General features: G+C 51.1%; 1 long non-coding RNA gene across 1 annotated transcript; it reads left to right on the top strand.

The window, feature by feature from the left end:
* The first annotated feature begins 837 nt into the window (after window positions 1-837).
* LOC103664564 lies at window positions 838-10,760 on the top strand. Its single transcript, XR_569072.2, has 3 exons — window positions 838-1,379; window positions 5,653-5,761; window positions 8,493-10,760. It is a non-coding gene; the product is annotated as an uncharacterized LOC103664564 (long non-coding RNA).
* Window positions 10,761-25,510: the final 14,750 nt, after the last annotated feature.

The following is a 25,510-nucleotide window of genomic DNA, read 5'->3' on the forward strand; positions in this document are numbered from 1 at the left end:
ATTACTTTCCAGCTGTACCCTGATATTCCACAAGCACCATGCACTCATTTCCCTGTTTTACCGTAGCCCGTGTTACCACATCCTTGCTTGTGATTACCTCATCTGGCCAAACCCCAAAGTCCCTTCATGTCTAACTGTCGCTTCCCCAATCAACTCTTTAGGAAATTTTTTAACAGTTGAAATATTCATCTGTCCTGTAAGCTCACGCCGGTACCATGGTCTGAGTAATCTCTGCCTTGTAGCTGCAGAGCTCTCCAAGAAAGGAAGTGGGGCAGATGATCTGTTGACATGGACTGTGGCTGAGTTGGGTGAATGTGTCTCAAATCTCGTTGTCATGATTGGGTCAGTTCAGCTTTGCACGTGTTTGCCAGGTGCATCCATCAGAACTCTCAAATCACTACTTTTGGGGGCTTGTGTCTTAAGAGACCAATTTCTGCCATTTATATAAAACTACAGAATGATCTATTGTTCATCAAGTACCAGTAGTTACAAAGAGGAAACTGATGTGTGTGGGGCAGCTTGAGTACCAGGCGCCACAGAATACACTTTGGTTTGTAATCCTCACAACTATACAGGACAGGGCAGTGGCACCCTAGCATATGGGCCTGCAGTATGGCGTAGAAGTTAGGAGCAAAGACAGACTCAAAAATGGACCTCAGCTCCCTCATATTCCAGACTTGTGATCATGAGCAGGTGACTTAATCCCTTAAATTGCAGTTTTGTCATCTGTGAAATAGATCTTGAACAGCACTTGTATTATAAAGTCACTGATAGGATTAAATAAAACGATCTGTATGCAGTGCTGAGAAGAGCGCCTGCCACGTGGCAATATGTGCTTAATGTTTACTAGCCAGACACTGCTCTGAACGTTTTATGGGGACTAATTCAGTCCTCACAACAGCTCCCTGAGATAGGCACTGTTAGCATGCCCATTTACAGAAGAGAAAACTGAGGCACAAGGTTAAATAACTTGCCTGAGATCACACAGTCAACAAGTGGTAGAGTCAGGATGCAAACCCAGGCAGCATGGTACCTGAGGTCTGTTTTCAACTATGACCTCACACTGCCACCGTAACAACTATGAGCTACTTTGTTACGATGGTTATGAAACAGTCTCAGAGGGTTCAGTGACTTGCCAGGCATTTCACAACTCTAAATGACAGAGCTCTTGCAGTGTGAGCCCAGGTTGTCTGGCTCCCAAACTCACGTTTGTTCTATTTTATTTTTTTAAGGGGAAAGGCTTGGAGGTTCCTGTCTGGTGATAAATACCTGTAGGGGAGCATCTGGGCACATTATCCGAAGCCACTAGGAGCTGGCACGGAAAGGATGGTGTGGTGACAAGTCCTGTTTGCCACAGCAGAAACAAAGATCTCCGTGAAGTAAGAGCATCTGTATCAATTAGTGATCAAAAAGGAGAGAGGAGTACACGAACGTTCATAGCAGCCTTATTATTAACAGCCCCAAACTGGAAACTACGCAGATAGCTTTCAGTGGGTGAATGCTTGAACAGACGTACACCCACACCATGGATAGCCACTCAGAAATTACAAGGAATTAACTATTGATCCATGCAGGAACTTGTGTGAATCTCCAGAGAATTATGCTGAATAGAAAAATCCCCAAAGGTTACATAGTATATATTCCATTCATATAACATTGAAATGACAAATTTATAGAAATGGGGATGTGGCTTAAAAAAAAAAAAGGAATGGAGACCAATTAATCGTTGCCAGGGGTTAGGAATGGGGATGGAGAGGAGATAGGTTAAGTGTGGGTTTAGAAGGGTACTAGGAGGGATTCTTGTGGTGATGGGGTACCTTAACTGTGGTGGACACACGGACCTACTCGTGTGGTAAAGTGTATAGAATTTTAAATGCAGGGGCACACACACACACACACACACACACACAAATGAGTATAAGAAAAACTAAGGACTCTGAACGAGATAGGTAGATTGTATCATTGTAGTATCCTGGTTGTAAAATTTAGTTTTGCATGATGTTACCATTGAGGGAAATTGGGTAAACGATATACAGGATCTCTCTGTTATAATTGCATATAGATCTACAATTATTTCAATAACTACTAGAATTAAAAATAGAGAGGCGCCTGGGTGGCATAGTCAGTTAAGTGTCTGACTCTTGGTTATGATCTCAGGGTCCTGGGATCCAGCCCTGCGTTGGGCTCCGTGCTCAGCACGGAGTTTGCATAGGATTCTCCCTCCCTGCTCCCTTTGCCCCTTTTCCCCCACTCAAATCAATCAATCAATCAATCTTGGGCGGGGGGGAAGGAAGGAGAGGGCTTTGTGCCAGGGGAGTCAGAGAGTCCAAAAATGTTGTCCACTGTCCGGACTTAACAAAGATCTAGGGGCCTCTTATGTGAACGTCCCTGTCGTAGACACTTGGAAGCAAGGATGGTGGCAAATGTGGCTCTGTCAGGCTCCTCTCAATAAGCAGGCACTTTGGTAGCAGGTTTTAGGATGCACTACAGGCCAAAGCGGAAGAGAAATATCAAGATCCAAAGTGAGGGGAGAGAGAATACACAATAGCAACCATCACAGATAAATACTGCTGAGGTTTTTTTCTTCTGCATTTCATAAGTCTTCAGGATCGGAGGAAGAGACCTTTGGGGTGGTTCTTGGTTTCCTATATCATCAGGGTTTGCATGGCTTAAAAAGGGGGCTGCTCAAATGGAATTGGGGTGAGGGAACATTGCCACCTAGTGTTGGTGGAGTGTGAGATCCAACAGCAGGAGTGGAGGGTGGTTGTGGGGTGAGGTAAACCTATGACCAGCTTCTGGCCACCCCTACCAGTGTGACCCTGCTCAATTCTGCTTGTTTCCTTCATCCTGGAATCAAAGCTATGGGTTGGGCTTCATTTCCCCACCATCCTCCATCCTTTGTGACTGATGAGCTCTGCTTAGAGAGTGACTGTGAGCATGGCCGTAAGGGGTCTGGATTGGGAACACCGGGAGCATCTGGATGCCCAGCAATATTCCTCTGTATGCTGGGTTTCTCTTAGGGCTTTTTCTCGATACTTCCCCACCAAAGGCATGCTTGTGCACATTTCCAGTGCCCAGTGCCCATACTTTGTTAGCTCTTCCATAGACAAGTCATCCATATGGTGAAAGTAGCCCACTTCTGGCCAGTCCTTGCCAGTCAATGCAGGCAAAGTCAGGTGGTGGCTGCTGAGAACTGTACCACCTTCATTTGTAAAGAGCTTCCACGTAAGTATTTTCACTCCCATTTTAAGATGGGGCATTTGAGTTCTGAGGGAGTCGAGGAGTGTCCAAAGTCAGCTTGTAGGTGGTTCTGCTGCAGTGTGCTCCCTGTAGGTCTTTTCTGGAGCCCACTCAGGTTCCTGGAGACAGTGGAATCTCACAGCCAGGAGAAAGCCTCATCCTACTGGGTCCGGCAGGCGCCCAGATGACAGAAAAGAGATTTGGAGGTGTGAGGGCTTTCCTAATGCCCTGGTAAGACCTTACTAGGCTCTGCCTTCTCCCTCCCGGCGAGAGGCTGATGCTGGTATGAGTTGTGATGGCCTCGATCGTGGCTGGAGAGCGTCAGGGGCTACTGCCCCGAAGGTGTGCCCCACTTACGCGTCACCTGACTTCCTGTAGCCCAGTGTTGAGGCCACAGACTCGGGGGTCAAATTGATCTGGGTTCAAATTCTGCCTAAGCTATTTCCAGCTGTCTTACCTTGGGCGATGTACCTTCTAAGCCCAACTTCCTTGCCTGTAAAAAGGAATAAAATAAGCACATTCCTTATAGGGATGTTTTGGGCTTACCCTGGGGGTGGCTACTTAACTTGCAAAATGAAAATGTGGGGCTCCTTGTTCAAAAAGCAAGAGTAAAGCTTTTCCCCTTCTTCCACAGTCCCTCCCTTGGCCTGTCATGGTGGTGTTTATTTGCTAGTGAATGGTGTGCCTCCTCAGGCACAGGGCTACTTTCTGGGTGAGTGCAGATCCTTGCAGGTGCCTGGGATCCCACCCAAGACTTAAGTGCCCCTGGGCCGAGTGTAAGCCAAGGCTCCAAGCCCCCAGCACGTATTTCATTACCCTATCAGTCTTTACTTACTAAAGCTAAATTAAAGATAAAATAATTGAGCTGAGCATTTCAAGATGGTGACCACAGAACCCTTAACCCCCAAATATAGCTCCTTCTGAGTGTGGGCCTTATGTGACTCCATTGGTGGCCTGCCCCTGAGCTGGCCCTGAACATGCTTGTAAGCATTTAGCACAGTCTTGAGCCCACAGTAAGGACTCAGCAAATGGTCAGTTGAAAAAGCCACAGTTTTGCTCCCCGGTCACCTCCGGAATCCCACAGCTCAAGCCTTCTCGGGAGCTTTGCATGTGCAACCGGCTTATGGGAGAGTCAGGGAGGGTGTTAATGATCACCTTTGTAGAAATGGGGAAACTGAGGCCCAGAGAGGAGATAAGACTTGGCGATGCTCACCCTCTAGTTTCAGAGTCAGAAGGCAGTGGTAATCTCTAGACTCTGAGCCAATCCTGAGCATCTCAGGTTCAGCGTCCATGCCGGGCCTCCTGATATTACTTGGGCATCGTGAGTGGTGATAGCTCGTGGGCTCCCTGCTCCGCCCCTTTCCATAGCTTTCCGAACTGCTCACTACTAATCTCTTCCAGAAAGCCTTTCCTGCTAAGGACCTCCCCATAGGACTTTCTCTTGCATGTGCTCATTTACACAAAATTCGATCGTATGGAATTTGGTTTATTTCCTGTGTTTTTAATCTTTTTTTTTTTTTTTTAAAGATTTTATTTATTTATGTGACAGAGAGACAGCCAGCGAGAGAGGGAACACAGCAGGGGGAGTGGGAGAGGAAGAAGCAGGCTCATAGCGGAGGAGCCCGATGTGGGACTCGATCCCAGTATGCCGGGATCACGCCCTGAGCCGAAGACAGACGCTTTAACGACTGCGCCACGCAGGCGCCCCAAATTTGTTTTTTAAGTTTATTTATTTATTTATTTATTTATTTATTTTTACGATTTTAAGTAATCTCTACACCCAAATGGGGCTCGAACTCACAACCCTGAGATCAAGAGTCACACACTCTACCAACTGAGCCAGCTAGGCCCCATTAATTACCAAACATTATGAGCATGTTTCTGGCTTATTAAATGTTTTTTAACCTTATTTAAAATAGCTCTATTTTAAGGAAGCTCCATAATTTATTTGACCAATCCCAAATTATTAGACAGGTTGTTTCTAATTATTTGTCAATTACTGAAAAGTGATGTGTGAAGTTCTAAACTGAGAACAATCATCGTACCTGGCTCATGGGCCATTGTGAAGATTAAATAAATACAGGAATAGCATTTAAGAAATGAAACAAGTACTATGCATGTGTTAATATTATTCTGTTAGCTCTATTACTTTAATAATGCTAGAGTTGATACCATTTTATTCCCATCTTTGAACATGTAAGGGACAATGTCCTAGAAGTTGCATTATGGAGTCTGAGGGGAGAGCGCTGACATGGAATGTGCCCACGATTTATGGAGGGTGTGCCCTGCAGCTGGCAGGGAGACCAAGGGGTCAAGAGGGGTGGTAGGATTGAGCCCTAGGCTTTGGCTGGAAACATTTGTCATGATCTGTGATGCCTGAGGACATTTAGACAACCAGTCTGTCCACTTCAGGGCTGAAAACAGGAAGGTGTGGAGAGTACAAACCCATCGCAAGGGACCCAGAAAGGCTCTGCCAGCCCAGCATAGACAGAGAAGTTTGCCCTCAGCTCCAGAACATCAGGTGGGTATTTTTCTGTGTTCTCTTCCTTGGTTCCTGCTACGACTACGGAATTTGGGCCTTGGATGCAAGGGTGTGGAGATGAAATGATGGGACCACTGAGTCTTAAATAACCAGGGATCTGTAATATTAGGCTGTCACTTCGGGTCAGCACTGGGTAGAGGAGCAAGGGAGGATTAACAGCTATCTTGGTAGTCTGCCTGCCCCCAGATATCGCCTGTCAACTGTCTTCCATCATGAGTTTCTGGCTTTGTAACGTAAAAGTAATTGTCTTTAGGATGCGTTTTGTAGCACACAGATACCCAAGGAAGAAGGTATTTCATGGAATGGTAGAATCCTAGGATTTCAGAGATGAAAGGGAATGAATCTCAGCTAGTTCCTCCTAGAGCAGAAATTCTCAGATACTTATTTGTGAGTCAGAATCCTACATCAGAATCGCCTGGGAGCTTATTAAAAAGGTAGACCCCTGGACCCACACTCAGAGTTTAATTCAGTGCATCTTGAGTGGAATCTGCCTCTTTAAGAATTTCTGCCTCCCTGGGTCACTCATGCTGATGCAGGGGAGCTACACTTTGAGGAGCTCTGTTCTATAATATTCCAAGCAAGTTGGTTGCCTCTAGTGTTGGGGAGCTCACCACCCCAGGAGGCAGCCTATTCTATTTTAGAACAGATTTAACTATAAGAAAGTTCTGCTATGTGGAGCTGGAATCTGCCTCTGTATAAATTCCAGCCACTGGACCACACACCAGGGCCATGTAGAGAGAGTCCAATTCCTCTAGCCTTTGATGGGCAGGCAGACTTGGTAATTCTGTGACCTGAGAGTCTGTGAGTCAAGGTTGTGTTGTCAGAGAGCACCTATGTTTCTGAGTTGGCTCGGCTTTGAGAAACTCATTTCCCCTTCTTGCTGGGGTGGGTGCCTCCTTCCAAATCCAGGAGCAGCTTTCAAATCAGAGAGCAGACTCCCTGGGGGGGTGGGTGGGGGGAAGAAGGGCATCGTTGGGCAAGTCAAGGGTCTGTGAAAGCAATTCCTGTGATTGGGGTGGTGGGGGCTGAGTGGAGGCCTGGCCAGAGGTGGTGCTGGCGGTTCCAGGATCTGGCTCCTGCCCGGCTCTGCCTCTAACCCCCCAGCAGATTCTGAGCAAGTCCTTGTCCACCCTCCCCCCGCCCCCGGCAGGGGAGGCACAGTTTTCACATCTGCACAATCACCCTTTCCAGTCTTTCCATTCTGAGGTCCCATTTCCAAGCCTGGCTCACTCTGATCTGCCAGCCTCCTCTTTGCTACTCTGGCCAGGTTCCTGGCGGGGGCAGCAGGAGGAGCACAGTTCGTGTTCTTAGGAGGGACTCATAAGACTGGGACTGAGAAGGGGCACATCAGGCTCACGCAGCGGAGTGGCTCTTGTTGGCGCAGGACGGAGCTGGAGGCATGAAGATGGAGGGATGGGCTTCAGCGGCTGGTGTCCCTGCTCTGCTACAGGGGTCGGGGGCTGGGGGTCTCTGGAGCCGGTGCTGTGGGCCTTGCCCAGGGAGACAGCAGGAAAACAAGGAAGGTCTATGGATTGTCAAAGGTTCCCTCTTCTGCACCCACCCCGGGTCTTCACCTGACCCCATTTCCTTCTTTACTCAGGAGTGATCAGCAAAGAGAGCTCTATGCCTCCGAACACGGACTCTCTGTGTGTTTTTGGGACATTGCTCTCACTTCCCTGCACCTCCGTTTCCTCATCTGTCCGATGGGCTAACAGTGCTGACCTCACAGGGCTGATGTGCCCATCCGAGAAGACAATGTCCCTCATCACCCTCTGTAGACTGTTACATGCCCGGGAGAGGCTGGCTGCTGTGATTCTAGTTGTCCTCAGGTTGGCACGACAGAAGCAAGAGATCCCCTTCAAGATAGCTTCTGTCGTAAAGTGTGAGTTCCTGGCCTCCTGCTTACTTGGGATTTTTTCTCTGTATCCTGGTCACTTGGTTAAGGAGGCCGTGACTGGGGGTGTGACAGGAAGAGGGGCCAATTCGGCAGGAAACTCTCCCCAGGGTTGCCAGAGGTCTGACTAGTTTTTACGGAGAAAGGCAACATCTCTCAGGAAACCTGAAGGCACAGACCAGCAGTCCAGGGCTACCAGGGAGCTTATACGTGGGGGTTGTAGAATTGGAAAGCACACACTCATTCAGGCCGTATGCACATACCTCATACGGGGACCTTTCCTCGTCACGCCAGGCGCCATGCCTCCCTTCCCACAGCCCACGTGAGCCCCAAAGGCTGACAGCCTATGCAGTGCTTAGCAGAGGCTCCAGGTCTTTCCTGGGGAAGTGCTTACACATAGGGCCACCGTCCAGTGTTGATGGGGGAGCCAGGGTAGTTCCTTCATCTACAGTCATGTCCTACTTGGTGGGGGAAGGACCCTGGACCAGGAAGAAGCAATCTGATATTCTACCCCCACCATGACATCCACTTCCTCATATCTTTTTAGAGATGACCTTTCCTTCTCTGGATCTCGGTTTCCTTCTCTGTAAAATGGGTCCATAACCGCTTCCCCACCAGGTTCTGAAAATGGCAGTAGGGTTCAAGTGGAAGAGTAGATGCGAATGTGCTTTGAGAAAGCTGAGCAAACGTGTGTGCAGGAGGGAAGAGAGGGGCCGGGAAAGGAGGGCATGGGGAGAAGCAGACTCGGACCCTTTCAGGACACACCAGCATGCTAGCCTCCTCCTGAGCCTGATTTCTCTCCACTATCCCCTCCAGGGTTGGCAAAGATGCTGACAAAGAGAAGAGGCAGCAGCAGGAGAAGGGGACTCTGACAGGCAAGCCCTGTGAGGGTTCGCAGCAGAAGGTGCAGCAGGATGGGGAGGCCCTGGTACCCTCGCTGGGGCAGAGCCATCCGGAAACGAGCTGGCCCAGGTCACAGCCACCAGCCCGAGTGGAGCCTCTCTCTGGGGTGACTGTGCTGTCCAGATTTAAGCTGCTCCTAGAAGGCAGATGGCAGGTCTTGGGATGAGGAGAAGCTGGCTCTGCTCAGGGGTGAGAAGACCCAGGGAAGAAGCTGTTGGCCAACTGTGAAGTGACTTCAGTGCTGTGTGAATGGACCAATCAACATCAAGGGGCTGTATGCGTGGATTCAAAACCCACCTATGTAGATTACTGAGTAGGGCTGAGAGGCCTGGGGAAAGACACTGTAGGCTTCACGGGGTGAGGGTGATTACGAGGACGTTGTTCCTGTCCCCGGACTGAGCAACTCTGCTCCTGATTCCACTCCAGCCTCACTTTCGCTGGTCAGGGAAATGAAGTCATTGGTCCAAGTCCTGTGTCTAAATGCTGCATCTGCAGCATTCCCATTTACTATCCTCCTTTTCTCCCGAAACTGACCTTCTGAAACAAACTTCTCTTTGAAGTTGGTGAAGAAGAGATCACTTGATGTAGCTGCCTTTTGCCTAGGGCAGCTCTTGGAGAAATCATAAAGGAGGAAAAGTTAGATGCTAAACCATCATTTCTCTGCTTCTCTCCCCTCCCCTTGTAACCTCTCAGTGCCCAGGGATCTTTCCCTTTCCCTTTCCCATGCTTGCTAGAAAGAATCTGATAGCAGCCATTTATAGTTAAAGGTCAGAGACTTTTTAGAAGCTAGTGTCAGAATTTGGACGGAAGTCTATGTCTCCCCATTGTGTTGTCCTCTTCGCTGGTCTTTGCTGCACTAGGTTGAATTTGTTCCCCATCACTGCTCCCCAGCGCACCTCATGACTCCTCTCATTTGGCGCCCCATGCATATCCCACACCTAGCCGAGGGTCTGGAGGAGGGGGAGATCCTCTGAGGGCAGTGAGGGCTCTGGACACTGTAGGAGAACCTGACCCAGCCGTGGGATCCCCACATTGACATCGTGTCTCCCTGGCAGGAGGACAAAAGCAGTGAGCGTGACAGCAGCAACAGTGATGAGGACCCCATACGAAAGGCCTGTAAGAGGCACCAACCGGACTGTCGTCTTGGACTCAAGCGCCCAAAGCACCAGGGAAACTGAGTCCTGAGTGGGAAAGGACTTGCCAGAGGTCATACTGAGAGTCAAAGACAGCAGTGTTGGTCCTCAGGGCTGCTAAATCCCAGGGCAGAAGTGAACTCACTGGGGAGGCTCTGACTGAGTGCTGGTGTCACCCCAGAGTGCCAGAGAGGGTGCCCAATATCAGATGTCAGAGCAGGGCCAGACCTCGGACAGGACCTCTGCACTCCTAGCTCAGTGCTCCCTCTACTGCCCTAAGCAGCCCGAGTTCTTGGCCTTGAGCCCCTGGCATTATGCAGGAGACAAGGAAAGAAAGTGCCCCCTCTGTCTCCAGAAGGAAGCTTCAGGTCTCTCTTTGAGAAGATGGGGATTAGCTTGGGCTGTGAGGAGATGGGAAGCTCTCTGGCTGAGTCCTGAAGAATCTGCCAGAGAGGTTCACAGGCGTGGAGGGACGAGGGAGTTTCACCTGGAGTGGAGAGGGAAGTGGAAACAGGGATAAGCAATTTAATTCTGGAGAAATTCAAGGTGTGAAGAAGTGGGGTCAGAGTCAGGGCTTGGGACCCCCATGACCTGCCTGGGAGTTCCCACACGCTCTGGCCACACAGCCCCTGCCACTTCCCTTCCTCACCGTCTCCTTGGCAAGGTCTGACTTTTCTCCTGTCACACAGAACCAGGAGGGGATCACCATGAAAAAGAAGAAATGCGTCAATTAACGGCAGGAACTGGCTGACAGGGGAGCCAGGAGCTGGAGCCCAGGAGAGATGGGAGCAAGGGCAGCTTAGGAGGAATGTCACAAAATGAAATTGTCCACTTAGACCAGTAAAGCCTTTCATGTTCAACTTTGTCATTTCATTTAGGTCATTTTTGACAGAAGTGTCCTTACAGCAATAAAACCCTAGTACTTATTGAGCATCTACCATACCAGAGTCATGGTGCTCGGTGCTCTTCTCAATTATTTAATGTACTCCTCCAAACAACCCAAGAGGTCCGTGGCATCATCATTCTAAATTACTGACGAGGACGCAGGTCTAGAGAATTTAACAATCTTGCCCACAGTCAACATAGCTGTGGGGTGGGTGGGGTGGGAGGAGGGGCTCAAATGCGAGTCTTCGGTGATAGTGCCCATGCACGGGTGAAACCCATGAAAGCCCCGCCCCCATCCACTGAAATGTCCCCTGCATGTCTCTCAGGGCGCTCCCCAGCCCCACCAACCTGAGAGGAATGAGCTATAACTAGACCAGGGCGTCTTGGAGAGAACTCAGCTTGACCAGAGTCTTGAGGCATAAGCAGGGAGGAGAGTGGGATAGAAGGATACTTCCTGGCTTCAAGGGCAGGAGATGAGATTGGTTCCCAGCCTTGACACTGAGCAGGTGGGAGACCTCGAGCACTCTCTTACTGCCTCTGGGGTTTAGTGTCTGCACCTGTAGCCCCAGAAGCAAAAACTGAAATAGAACCGTTTTGGTTTCCAGGGCGTTTGGCTCCATCTTCTGGTCAGTTCTTGCCACTGCGGCTTTTGCAGTATTGTGATTCACCGTGGACAGCAGGTAATTTTGAGGCTTCTGGGAAACTTCTGGTAACTGTGGGGGCTGGGGTGGAGCGGGGCAGAGCCAGAGCTGACCTGAAAGTCCAAGGAATTGCTCTGGTCTCTGGGCTGCATTGGCCCTCTGCTGCTAGTGGCTGGTTGGACACACTCAAGGAGGCAGCCAGTGGGGGTGAAGCCCCGCATAGCAGAGAACGATGGGACATTATAGACCATGGAGTCTTACCCCACCAAAGTACAGAAGGGGAAACTAAGACCTGGGAAGAGGCAGGGACCCACTCCAGGCCACGCACATAGGTTCCAGATCTCCTGACACCCAAATTCCCTGGCCTCCCCTCTGCCCAGCTGCTCCCCTCTTGCCAAGATGTCCATCCCAGCTGGTCTCTTCTCTCCTTCCTTCTGAGATGGAGCCATTGGCTTAATAAGCGCACTGCCCTGTCCACCTGCTGTCACGACGCCCCACCCTCTCCTGGTCCGAGCTCCAGCCCTGACTATGTGAGGTAGTCCCTCCACGTCTCTGAGCCAGGGTTTTCCTGAGGGAATGGAGACACGGAAGAAAGAGGGATGTAGAGACGTGCATTCTCCTCCAGCCCTGCCTCTCTTCCAGCCCAGCCTTCTGCACCTCAGTTTCCCCATCTGATACACAACCAATCAGCTCCCCGCCCCAAGACGGTTGAGAAGATGAAACAGGTAGGTGGCGTGCAGGTGCACTGTGAATTCTTGAGGCTTTGTTAAAGTATTACATTTCCACATGTGTCCGGGGCCTTCTCAAGCCACATGGGTTCCCACATCTTGATTGGAACGTGGTTAGCCCGCAGGCTGAGGGCGATGCATGGAGAGCTGGAGAAATCTGGAAGGTGTGGATACAGGGGCAATACGTAAACTTCCAGCCCCGCCTGGGGAGGACCCGAGGTGGCCATCCTTCTAATCTTCTGGCTTCGGAATCTGGGGCCTCTTGGCAGAGTCTAGAGGTGAACTCCCTCCTCTTGCCCAGACCTCACTTCTGGAAGCGGAATGAGTACAAGTCTGAGAGAATATCTCGGAGGCACTCCGCTGACCCAGAATCCAGCCTTCAAAGCCCCAAGAGATGTGATGGGGGAGGATCCGTTTGCCCCTGTGTCTTCTCTTCCCTTGTTTGGACGTCAGATCTGTGGCCTCTAGGGGAAGAGGGTGAGGCCCAGAGGAGCGGCTTGGAGAGGCTGCGACCCTTCCCTGCTTGGGTCTTGAGCTCCCAGGGCAGTCTGGATTCTGTTTGAATTTCTGAGTGTTGGAGAAACAGGAGGTGAGGAGGGAAGGCTGGCGTCACCCAGAGCAGCTTGGCTGGCCTTTCTTAAACGGCCCCAAAGGTGCGGGGTCCCTGCCTTTCCTAGAAAGCCCTGTTCCTCCTAAGGCAGCTATTTGAAAAGTCCTGCTCAGTGTTTCCAGGGGGTGGTTCTGAGGCCACGTGCGTCAGAGCCACCCCCGGTGAGTTGGTGCATCAGACCATGCGAGATGGGCCTGGGAATCTGCAACCACGGCAGCCTCTGCAAGCTTCAGGAACCACTGGTCCTGCTCTGTTACTTTGGGATCCACACCCCCCCACTCTCACCCCCTGCCCTGGAGACAGTTCCACCAACTGTTTCTGAACAGATGTGGTTTTTTCTTTTCTCAATATTCTGCTCCTTTGTCACTTCCCATGTTCTTCCCTCTTATTCCTAGACTCCATGCCCGTTTTGTAAATAGAACACCATAGGATTGGGGGATAGAGGTGTTTTTAACAGAATACCTACCCAACTCCTCATTTTCTAGATGGGGTCTTTGAGACCCAGAGATGGGTGCGTCCTGCTGCGGGTCACACAGCTGCTCCGTGAGAGCTGGTAGGAGATGCTCTTCTCCCTGTGCAGCTCCTGCTCTCAAAGCTGCCCTGTGGCACGAATGCCTGTCCCAGACCCCTTCTTAGATGAAGTCATTGGAGTGTCTTCACCTGACTCTCCCTGGTCAGAACTGGTGGGACCAGGAGCGGTCATCAATCCTCTGAGCTGCCCCGTTGACTTTTCTCTTGAAAGAAGCTTGTTGCTGAGGTTCACTGATGCTATTTAGCCCTGGGGCTAAGAGGTCAAGTAGATTCCAGAGTTGGGGTGCCAATTTGTGCCATGCATGCCGGGGAGCAGGTAGAGAAGGATGACCTACGGAGAGAAATGGACCAGGTGTGGGAGATTGTGCAATGAGAGAGGGAGAGAGAGACTCAGAGAGTGAAAGAGATTGGAATAGAGGACAGAGAGCCCTACACACACGCTAGAGGAAACACACACACGCACACACACACCCCGGGGGATGGGAAGAGCTGGAGGGATATAAAGGCAGAGAGACACACACAGCCACAGAGGGAGAGAGTGGGATGGAGTTCAGAGAGAGATGTTTAGAGAGAGATAATGAAAGAGAAAAAGAGACAGCACCCCTGCCCTGGCACTGGGTACGACCCCAGTGTTTCTCAAGGTCGAGCTGCTCTCCCTGCCCTTGTCTTCCGGAGAAATGCCGAATCTTCCCCCAGCCACCTTTACACTTGAGCGAGCTTCAGGGAGTCTCTGGTTCTTTCGAGAACCACCGGCTCCCAAGCAAGGCTGGAGGAGGCTGTGGGGAACCCCCCCCTCCCAGACCTGCCCGAGAAGCACATGGTGCAAGCTGGGGAGGCAGACGCTGCACTCTGCTCAGCAGACCACCTGTCACTTCTAGTTACCTGCAGGACCCAGAGATGACTCTGTTCCTCGGCAAGCGTCCACAGAGCTGCCAGCTCCCAGGGGCTGGCTGGTCTCCGGCCAGCGGAGCGGAGTTAACGAGGCCCTGGCTGTGCTCACTGGCCCCTCCAGGCCCGCGTTCACCTGACGCTCTGCCCTCCCTGGGGCTGTCCCTGCTGGCCTCTGCTCAAGCCAGGCCCTGTTCTGCCCCCACCCCCGCCGGGAAGCCGTCCTCACGAGCGACCTGCAGCACACACAGATCCTTTCCTTTCTAAACTTTCTTAGTATCTCTTATCTCTCCTGTCCTTTTGTGCATATGGCTCTGTGATTATGTCGCATAAGGGGCTATTACACTAGTTATAGGTCCCTCGCGCTGGCCATGTGAGTGAGAGGAAAACGAAATCACTGAATTCATATTACTTCGGATAACAAGAGCCCTTTGTGATGGAGAGTGCTACGTGGATTCTGTGAACCTTCCAGGTGCTATTCTAAGCACTCGTTCTCTAGCCACTCATTTGCTCCTCGTGGCTGCGTACAGAACAGGAACCTGGGTGCAGGGAGGGTGTCCCTTGCTAAAGGTCATGTCTATGGCCAAACACAGAGGGCAAAGGAGATTTTGTGGCAGATTCCTTTCCCTCCCACTCGGTTGGCCAATGCCTAACCAGCCACCATTGGAATCTTGTCCCGTTACCCTAAGGCTGTGAACCTATAAAATCCAGGTATTTTTTGGCAGAAGGAGAGCTGAGGCAGAGGGAAGGAAGGCCTCCTAGACCACCCCAAATGACCTCCGTGGGCCAGAACATCTGCATGACTAGCACCCTCCCATTTTCTAAGTGCATCCTATGGAATGTTAACTTGTTGGGATATTAAATAATATTTACTAAAAAAAAAAGTCAGTCAAGTGTGGGAAGCATTAGGTTAAACGGTTGTCTCTGCAGTATGACTTCTCAGAGCCTTAACATGGTGGGGTGGACTGTTGGTCTAGAAGAAGGGGAGGAATGTGCTGTATTCACTAGACAAATTTGACCACAGATTTTATTCTTACCAATCACCTCTCAAATCAGGCTTCCATGGACACTTCTTTGCGAGATGCTGCCCGAACCCCCTGGGTAACCATGTCACCACTGACTACAATTACTCGCGTTTTCAGGGCTTCCTGTGGGCACGTAACAGAGCTTCCTGCCCTTCATTCGCATTCGGTGGCTTTGCCTGCAGTGGTTTCTCAGGTAGACAAGACAGACTGACCCAAATGACCTGTCTTCTCCTTCCCCCAAGGACTGCAGGCTGCCCTGTGTCTAAGTAGCTGCATTTCCAGGGTCGGGAGCATGGAGCAGCTGGCTCTCTTTGCCCCAGGTCCCTGCTCGACCTCACTCTCTCATCCTTTCAGAAAACGTTTCTAGCATTTCCAAGGGGCTAGGTCCCGGCGGGCTCCCTGAGGGAATCGGAGCCTGCCCTGGCCTGGGATGTGCTTAGGTGGGTCAGGAGGACACAGGGAAGGGGAATGTGGCAGAGCTAGGCCTAGGAGGGGACAAGAGGTGATGGGTAGAGCTTGTGGCTGGGAGCGGGCAGCAGCAGATCAGCCCCTGACAGAGGCCCTGACCCCTCCACCCCTGTCTGGCTGTGGAGAGTGGTCGAGCCCACAGGAATGGCTGTGCTGGGACCCTTTGACCATCGGGATCCCAGGCTGGCAGGTGCCCTTCTGCGCTCTCCCTCTCCGCGGCTAACCCTCTGCAAACTTGGGAGGGAGACAGCATCTGCGCTGGGACTCCGGGGGGGGCAGGGGCCATGTTTGTCGCGTTCTCCTTGTACCCCCAACCTCTGCGGTGGGACCCACGGCTCTTCGCTCCCTTCTCCGAGCCCCTGTCTTCCCGCTGTGCTTTCTGGGTACCCAGCCCCTTATTCTAATCCCTGTTGGTGAGTCTACTGAAGAGGGAGCCACTCCAGAAGCAGTTTTGTTTTCATATGGAACTCTTGAAAAGCAAAGAGACATGGAAGTTCACAAGTGAAGTTCCATAGAATCGGGTCCTGGAACATCAGAGTCAACTGAGAATGGAGAGAGGCAGGCGGCTTCCAGAATGGTGGCAGGTCCGGCACCGGGATGCAGGGCCAGACCGGGGCCAAGGGAGACTCCGATATCAGGGTTTCTAAATCACCTGTCAGGCGTGTGTTAGAAGACACACAGATCCTGGAGTCCAGCTTGCTTCAGGTCCCCACCCCACAGTGGACTGCGTGAGCTTCATTGGGGTTTAGGGGCTCTGGTTCCTTCCCCACAGAATGGTGGAATCGTCTGTCAGGAGGGATTATTGCATTAAATGAGGCAAGGCTTGTTAAAGTCCTGTGTTCGCTAACCAGCTGCTGGCCCACAAGTGAAACGACCACCCCATGATGTTCTGCACCCTGGGCCTTTGAGCATAGGGTGTCACGGTGTTTGGGTCCCGGCTTGCTTCCCCATCCTTTTTTCTGTTGCTGTGCAACCCACTTCTCTGTAACACTCCCCCCTCCTCACACTGGGTTTTCATATTTCCCCTGGAGCCTTTCTCTCAGCATGAGAGCCTTTCAGATACACTTATGTGCATTGTGTCCAGCAATCTGAGACTTGGTTTCCACATCTGTAGGATGGCCATACCATTGGCTCTTGCCAGATGTGGCCCGAGTGGCCATGAGATTGGGTGGGGTGGAGGGAGGTTGGAGACAGAGGAAACAAGTGGCAAGTCATAAGGTTTGTTCAGGGGACAGACAGGAGGCCATCCTGGCCCGAGTTGTTGGTTTGTTGAGGAAACCAGAGGAAGATAAACCTGCAAGAAGAGGGTGGGGCCCTGGAGTCATAAAAGGTAGAGTTGGAGGGGCCACCCGGGTCACGGGGCCCTGTCTCTTCCCTGCACTGGGAATACAGATGTATCACTCGGTGGTGATGAGAGCCTGGTCTGAGGTTCAACTCTGCTGTGTGTTCTTGAGTAAATTCCACGGCATCTCTGATCTGGATTACTCCTCTGTGTCAGGGAAATACGAATTCTTGCCCTGCCTACTGAAGGGGAGCAGAATATGCCACCCCCGAATATGCCCCTTTGGCATACAGATTATCTTGAATTAAAATTATTTGAGAATCAGCCAGTACAGGAAGGATACTCGGACCCTCCTCTGTCCCCCAGAAAGCAGGAAATGATCTTGCCAAGTAAAAGGTGCTCTCCCTGTACCAGGAGGAGGAGAGACACCCTTACCAGCAGAGATAGGGAATTCAGGGCTGAGAAGTCTATATAAACAAATCTGTTAATTCCTCACCCATTTGCTACCGCAAGCCCAACCTTCTTTGTCTTTCCAATTCTTTCTTTGGGGAAGATTTTGTTTATTTATTTATTTGAGAGAGAGGGAGAGGGGGGAGGGGCAGAGGGAGAGGAGAGAATCCCAAGTAGACTCCCTGCTGAGTGGGGAGCCTGATGCGGGGCTCGATCTTATGACCCTGAGATGACCTGAGCTCAAATGAAGAGCTGGATGCTTAACCTACTGAGCCACCCAGGCGCCCCAAGTCTTACCAATTCTTCACAAATTTATTGTTTTTTGTGTAAAAGGTGTAAAACTGCCTGCTTCGGTCACTTTTCTGTCTCATACTTTCAAGGGGGCTCCTGTTCCTATGAAATTAAATTTGTTTTTCTCCTGTTAATCTGTCTTATGTCACTTTAATTATTAGACTAGTCAAAGCACTGAGAAGGGAAGAAGGGAAATGTTTTCCTCCCTAACACTACTCTGTAATTGTCATGAGGATTTATTGAGCCTTAGGCTGAGGATTCACTAAGAGATGCTGGGCAAGGTGCTCCCTTCTCTATGGGCCTTCATTTTACTGTCTGTGAGTGGAAATCCCACCGGTCTCTGGGTGTAGGGAGGCTGTGTCTAGCCAGGATACAGGTCCCCAGGAGGGTGGCCTGGGAGGGCCCCAGGGAAATGGAGGGGCTGGTGCTCTAGGCAAAACCAGGATTCTTCCCCTCCCTCCCCACTGGCTTCTCAGAAAGGACCAGCTGAGCGTGGTGGTTGCTGTGGGTCCCAAAGCTGGGATTCTCTGTTCCTTTCTCTTGCTGAGATGGGTTACACAGCTCACGGGTGACGAGCTCCCACTGTGACTGAGTGTTGAGCTCATCTGTCCTGCACACCGGGCCCAATCCTGACTTCATGGCTTCCTCCCTGCCCAGGCCTTGCATTTTCCAGGACAGAGCCTACAGAGGGGACAGTCCCCTGCCGTTCTGACCGCTCCTGCTTCTCATGCCAGCACTGGCATCCGTTCTCAAAGTACACCCCCCTCCCCCAGGAGGCATTGCAGGCAGGACTCTAGGCCACATTTCACAGGTGGGGAAATGAAGGCCAAGAGAGGCCAAAGGAGACACACTTCTGGCAGACTCAGATCCCTGCCCTGGTGTTCTTTGCACTGTGCTGGTGACTCTAAAACACACAGTGGCCTAAGGGTCACGTGGGAGTGTGCTAAAATGCAGATTCCTAGGCCATCAGCCCCAGACAGCAAATTCAGAGCAATGTCAGAGGGGCTCGAGCATCTCCATTTTTGACCAGCACTCAGGAGTGATGATCCACACCAGAGCTCTGGAACCCCCCCACTGCTCCTCCCCTTCTAAATCCCAGAGGTGTGGTGTGGTGGGAGCAGAGGTCCAGAGGGAAGGATAACCTTTACAGAGTTCTCACCATGTCAGTTCCTTTACCTGCATTATCACCCTAGAAGGAGACCTTATTATTCCCATCACATAGGTGGGAAAACTGAGGCCGGGGGGGAGGTTACACAGTTTTTCCGAAGTCTCAAAGCTGGGACTTGCACTCAGGTCTCATAGCTCCAGAGCTCAAATCCCTTCCACCCAAACATTTCCAATGAAATCAGCCCTACGCCTCCCCCCCCCCCCCCCCCCCCCCTTAATATCTGCCAGCTGGGATTCAAGATCCCCCAGCCCGGCTGAAAGCGGTCTTTTCATGCAAACCTTCTTTCCTGCCAACAGGTGGCAGTGCTGCACTGAGTATGTGGTGAAGGGGCGGGAGAAGCTAATGGGAGGACGGTGATCTTTACTATTCCTCAACCAGTTTTAAGGGCTCTTTCCCGCCCACCTTCCAGCCATCCTAGGCTTTGAGATTTGCATTTGCGGAGCCTCTTCTGTTCGTTAGTTCAGTTCTGATCTCCCAGGCTGGGACGCCCCAGGGATTCGGAATCACCCAGTATGGTCATCCGGTGGGAGGCCAGCAGCCAGTGGCCGCAGCCCCAGTGTACTTGCGGTCCTCTGTCCTTAGGTGCTTCCTGTGCATTACCCCAAACCTTCTCCAAGCCAGGTGCTATCATTCCACCCGCTTGTTCGGAAGAGGAGACTGGAGCTCAGAGAGGCTTGGGCACTTGAGCCTGGAAGTTTCTGCCTGTAGAGCTGTGCACAGAACATTATCATCTCATTTACAGAACTACGTAACCACTACTATCTCATTTACATAGGTGGGGAAACTGATGCCTGGAAGAGAGGGATTCACTCTTGGGGATCCGTGACAGGGCTGTCACGAGGATCCAGGTCTTCTCACAGTTTGGGGCCTGTGCAGCTAACTCTTGCCCTTGAGCAGCTGTGGATGAGGGCCTGGGCAGCTGGGAGTCTTTGGGGAGGCACAGGGTAGTTGGCGGGTGCTGTGCTCAGAGCCAGACCCGCGTGGCAGGGAGAATGGCATTGTGGGGCAGGGACCCTGGCAGCCCTGGCACCATGCGTCCCCAGCTCCCAGCATGGTCTGGCATAGAGTCAGCACCGAATTAATATTTATGGAGGAAAGGGCCATTCTTCCTCTTTGTCGTCTTAAGCTCTCTTCCCTGGTAGCTCAGGCAGCTGGCATTCCATATCCTTGGGATCCTCTAGCCCTGCTGGGGGCAAACATTCGCCTTCTTAGCACAGAGTGTCTCCTTGTTCTTCAGCTTTCCAGATCGGTCCTTTATCTGTCCTGCCTCCGCTCCAGACGGAAAGACCCTGGGGGCCAACGTCTTACATTCCTAGGCGTGCTTCATGGTGTTTATCACAAGGTTGAATATAAAATAAGCTCCATACGGAAACAACAGTCTCCTGTTTTATCCAAGCGGTGTGTAGTCATTGTTGCAAAATAGAAAAGAAGCCAAAGGAAAAAATTAAAATCATCCCCATGATAATAGCACCCTTTTCTTCAATGATATGTAATGGCATTGAGTTTTTCCCTTTCTCTTTTTATTATGCAAGAAATACGTATTTCTTGTACAAATGTAAAAAATACAGAGAAGAAAAAACATTTTAATTCCCTGGAAACACCACTTCATAAGCCTGTCAACAATCCCATTAACAATGATAATGGCAATAACCACCTCTAGGTACCAGCAGTTCTACCTAAGTTTTTGAGAACTTTATTGAGGTATAATTTATATGCCATAAAATCCCTTGTTTTAGTGATTAATGAATCCTTTTAATACAAAGATTTTTACTAAATTTATGGGGCTGTGCAACGATCGGTATAGTCCATTTTATAATATTTCCATTGCCCCAGTAAAATCCCTTGGGCCCATTTTCAGTTAATCTCCAGCCCCAGGCAACCCCTAATCTCTTTGCCATCTGCACAGTTTTGCCTTTTCCCGACATTTCATATAAATGGAAATGTGTTTGATTCATACACCGGTGATGGTAGGCGCTGCCTCTCCTTTCCAGGTGAGGAAACTGAGTCTCTGTGGGGGCAGGTGCCTTGCTGAGAGTGGCCACTGGGCAGCGAGTGGAGTCGCCTGGCTTCCGGGGAGGTTTCCAGCAGCCTTCACCACCTTGTCATTGTGATGGGGCTTTTCATGTCCTGGCCTCTGCAGCCACATATTCATCTGTGTTTTTTATTCCCAAAGGGACTGTACTCTGTGTATTCTTAATGCCACTCGCTTTCTCACTTAACAATGGACCGTGAGCACGTTTCCATGGGATTCAGTGTCCGTCAGCGATAGCCACAGCCCGTTCTTGGCAAGCACAGCGCGGCCTTTAAGACTTTGGGGTCTCATTGGCGGGACGTCAGTACCAATGCTGCCACTTATCAGCCATGCGACTTTGGAAAATTTACTTAATGGCTGTGTGCCTCAGTTTCCTTGTCTGGAAAAAGGAAGTGGTTGTGCTGAGCTCATGAGGCTGCCGTGAGGATTATATGAGCTAATAGGTCCAGAGCAGCTGGCCCCGGGCTCCGCTCAGTCAGTGCTGGCTTGTTGGCTGGCAGCTGTCGACTCACGAACAGACCCCTGCTCTGCACATCGATTTCATCCTGGAAGCTGGCATCCAGGACGGGGCAGCTCCGCACTTGACCGACCAGCTGGAGAAGGTTGCGCTGTCTCCCTGCCGTCTGCCCCCGCAGCTGGAGTCCCGGCCAGCTCTCTGTGGAGTAGTGGAGGAAGGGCCTGACAAGGTCCGCAGATTGATGACAGCCTTTTTCTGGCTGCAAGTCCCTTCCCGGAGTGTTTAGCAGCCAAGCTCCAGGGCTGGGAAAAATGCTGGGTAAAGGCTCCCCAGTTCATGGAACGGGAATGGGGGTCAGCTCCCTGCCCCAGCCCACTTGGGTCTGAGGCGCCCGTGTGGGTTCTGTTTGCTGCTACCCAGGAGCCAGAACGCAGTTCCGGCGCCATCAGTCAGCCTGCAATTAATGAAACGGAGGCACACATGCTGGCTTGCAGATTGTGGGTGGGAGGACAGGATGCGGTGGGAAATAGCTCTCCGACTCTAGGGGCGGGGGTGGCATTTGTCTGTGTTCCCTGGTGATTTGGCAACAGAGGCTGCCGGGCACTCACATGGGGGTGGCGGCCTTTGAAAAACTCTGCCAGGACCCAAACCCTTTCCTTCCGTGGGGTCAGAGGTGGGGCCACCAGCATCCCTCTCTGAGCGGCAGGGTCAGCAAGGCCGAAGCCAGGACACCAGGCACATCCTAGGGCAGCAGCGTGGAGCTGAGGACAGGCATGAGAGAGGGAAGGCCTGACCTCGGGTGTGGGCTGGGGAGCCAGGAGCTGGGCCGGGGCCATGAGCCCAGGAGGGGAGCTCAGGCTGCCATGGACGGAGCTCGACCACAGGGACTCAGAGGACAGACCTTGGCCATCTATTGGTGCCTAGGTCAGCGCATGGAAGTTGATATAAACCATCTCAAGAGTTTGGGTGGAAATTCAGTTTTCCGGCTTGTCTTGGAGAACCAGAAGTTCGGTAGCACAGGTCCATTCCTGCAAAGCAGCACCCCATCTGGGGCCGCCCAGGGGCTGCTCCCTTTGGATGGGACGCCCACCTCCCGGTCTGATGGAGTCATCCAGCCCAGACACCATAGCTATTCACCCACTTACACAGCTCAAGTTTCATTCCGTTTTTGTGAGTTTGTGACCTTTGGCCTGGGAATTCTGTGCTCAAGATCTGGCTCCCTCTTTAGGGTGGTCAGAAGACTCCGGAGGTAGTGACTCCATGCTGAGACCCCAAGGCCCAGCCTGTCCTAGGAAGAGCACTCCGGGCAGAGGGTATAGCAAGGGCCAAGGCCCGGAGGCAGGAAAGGGCTTCCTGTGCTCTTGGAACTTGAGGAATGGAGTGCTCAAGGCAGACTGCACATTGGGAAGAGGAAAGAGAATATTTTGGAACAAGCTGGACAGATATCCCAGCCGGGGCCACTGAGAATAAATAGCGCACTGCAACAGAGGATAGAGCTCGCCGATGGCGAGCGGTTCGGGCAGCCAAGGGCTCCCAGGGCATCTCTGCCTTGAGGCTGACCTGGTCCTCAGGGATGATGGAAATTGCTGGACGCTGCCTTTACCTGTTTCTGACCATAAAGGGAATTTCTGCACTCCCCTCTTAAGGGAGCTCTCAGTAAACTGTCCTCATTCAGTGGCATCTGAGCCTCATTCGCCAGTTCTCCTCTGGACTCAGGGTGGGAGGGTAGGGGGTTCTCCTTGGCTGGGACCTGACATCAGAGCAGAGGCTGGGATGTCGTCCAACCTTGACTCCTCTGCAGCCTGACACACCCCAGGAGGCTGCCCATCCAGGGAGCCACCGGATTCAGGACACTGGGTCTCAGGGGCTGGCGGGAAACACAACACCGAGGAGCTGCCCTTTGGGGGTCCCTTTTGGACTCTCTGATAGTGGGGAGGAGGCTACTCAGCTAAGCACTATGTCTATGTGGCTCCCTCCTCTGGGCCCCAAGGGGGCAGCTGGCCTGAGTCCTACTGGGGGAGCAGCAGAGTCCTGAGCCCCTGGGGGCTGTGTTGCTGGAGGACTTGCTGTCCCTTGGGGGCCCTTGTGAGCTTTGGGGACTTCAGGGAACACAGAGACCTTTCTGTTCTGTTTTAAATACAATTTAATTTCTTCTAATTATGAAAGAAATGAGTGTTAATTGCAGAAAATATGGACAAGAATGCAGAGAAAAATGATGACTACCGAGGTTATGCTGTGAAGCTCTTAGTACATAAGCCTCTGGGCGTCTTCTCTTCAGAGGTGTGCTCACACGGTGTGGCACGGACGGTGGGGACTGTGGAAGGCGAGGGACACTCTGGACTCAGATGACCTAGATTCGAAACCTCATTCTGTTGCTTGTAGGCGGCATGGCCTTCAGGGAGCTACTTTGTTTCTTTGTGCCTCAGTTTCCTGACCTGGAAAATGACAGTCATGACATTGCCTTCCTCGTGGGATGACACAGACCACACCGTGTTGTGACTTGTTCCTTCAGTCAGTATGGATTTTATTCCACAAATCTGGCATGGAAGGAGAGGCATATTAGCTCTACCAATCAAATATTTCCTCACTCTGTGTATCCCCTCTGCCTCACTGGTGGGCTGTCCATGTCACCCCTTGGGTCTCACTGAAACTGGCCTGGAAATAGTGACAGCCTGGCCTCAGGGCCTTTGCATGTGCCATGAAGTGGGCTCACTGCTGCTCGTGCGGGGTCCCTTGATGGCAGGCTGGCTGCAGGTTCTGTGCCGGGTTTGGCAAGGTGATCTTGGTCAGGATGAGGCAGGGCAGGGGCTGGAACTCAGGTCGAGCCCCCTGAGGCATGCTGCCACCTTTCCCCTGAGGACCATCATCTGCCTGAGGTGTGGTCAGGGGAGCAAGACAAGGAAGTGAGGAGGGGCAAACAGTCCCCATAGACTTTCTTCACAACTCTCTCTTCCCTCACGTCTTTCCCTCCCCATCCATAGCTTCTCCCTTTCCGCTGAAAATTGCCCCAGTGAATTGAGAATTTAGGACCAAAACCCAGAAGGGAGGTTGCCTTGCCACACAAATCTCCCCTGAGGCTGGTAAGCACAGCCTTGGCTTGTATGGGGGAGGAAACTACAATGTCCCAGTTCTCCCCAGTTCTTCTAACCAGTGACGACAAACACCAGTGAATATCTCAGCTTATTACAGTGTGAATATTTTCTTTTTTTTTTTTTAATAATGATTTTTTTATTATATTATGTTAGTCACCATACAGTACATCCCCGGTTTTCGATGTAAGGCTCGATGATTCATTAGTTGTGTATAACACCCAGTGCACCATGCAATATGTGCCCTCCTTACTACCCATCACCGGTCTATCCCATTCCCCCACCCCCCTCCCCTCTGTAGCCCTCAGTTTGTTTCTCATAGTCCATAGTCTCTCATGTTTCATTCCCCCTTCTGATTACCCCCCCTTTCTTTATCCCTTTCTTCCCCTACTGATCATTCTAGTTCTTATGTTCCATAGATGAGAGAAATCATATGATAGTTGTCTTTCTCTGCTTGACTTATTTCACTTAGCATTATCTCCTCCAGTGCCGTCCATGTTGTAGCAAATGTTGAGAACTCGTTCTTTCTGATAGCTGAGTAATATTCCATTGTATATATGGACCACAACTTCTTAATCCAGTCATCTGTTGAAGGGCATCTCGGCTCCTTCCACGATTTAGCTATTGTGGACACTGCTAGTGTGAATATTTTCTTAAAGTCAGTATGAATTATTTTACAAGATAGTCTTTATTAGTTGCAAGAGATCCCGCTATGTAGATATTTCCAGTTTTTCTCTAGGCTTTCCTACTGCATGTAACCAGAATGAACATTCTTATACCCAAAATGCAGATGGATCTCTGATGTTTTCTCAGAATTCCTAGAGGTGGAATTATTGAGTCAGATGGTCTAGCTTTAAAAATATATATATCGGGGCACCTGGGTGACTCAGTCGGTTAAGTGCCTGACTCTTGATTTTGGCTCAGGTCATGACCTCAGGGCTGTGAGATCAAGCCCCACATTCGGCTCTGTGCTCAGCGGGAGTCTGCTTGAGATTCTCTCTCTCCCTCTCCCTTTCTCCCTCACCCTGCTCATGCTCTGTCTCTCTAAATAAGTAAATAAAATATTTAAAAAATGCATATGTATTTTGTAAATTTAATTTTTTCCTTGTGGTAAGAACAGATAACATGAGATCTACTCTCCACAAATGTTAAATGGACACACAGTATTGTTAACTACTGGGGCAATGTCGTATAGCAGGCCTCTGGAACGGTTCATCTCACAGAACTGACAGTTTATGACCTACTGAACAGCA

The sequence above is a fragment of the Ursus maritimus genome, unplaced genomic scaffold (genome assembly GCF_017311325.1).
Source record: "Ursus maritimus isolate PB19 unplaced genomic scaffold, ASM1731132v1 scaffold_15, whole genome shotgun sequence".
Lineage (NCBI taxonomy): Eukaryota > Metazoa > Chordata > Mammalia > Carnivora > Ursidae > Ursus > Ursus maritimus.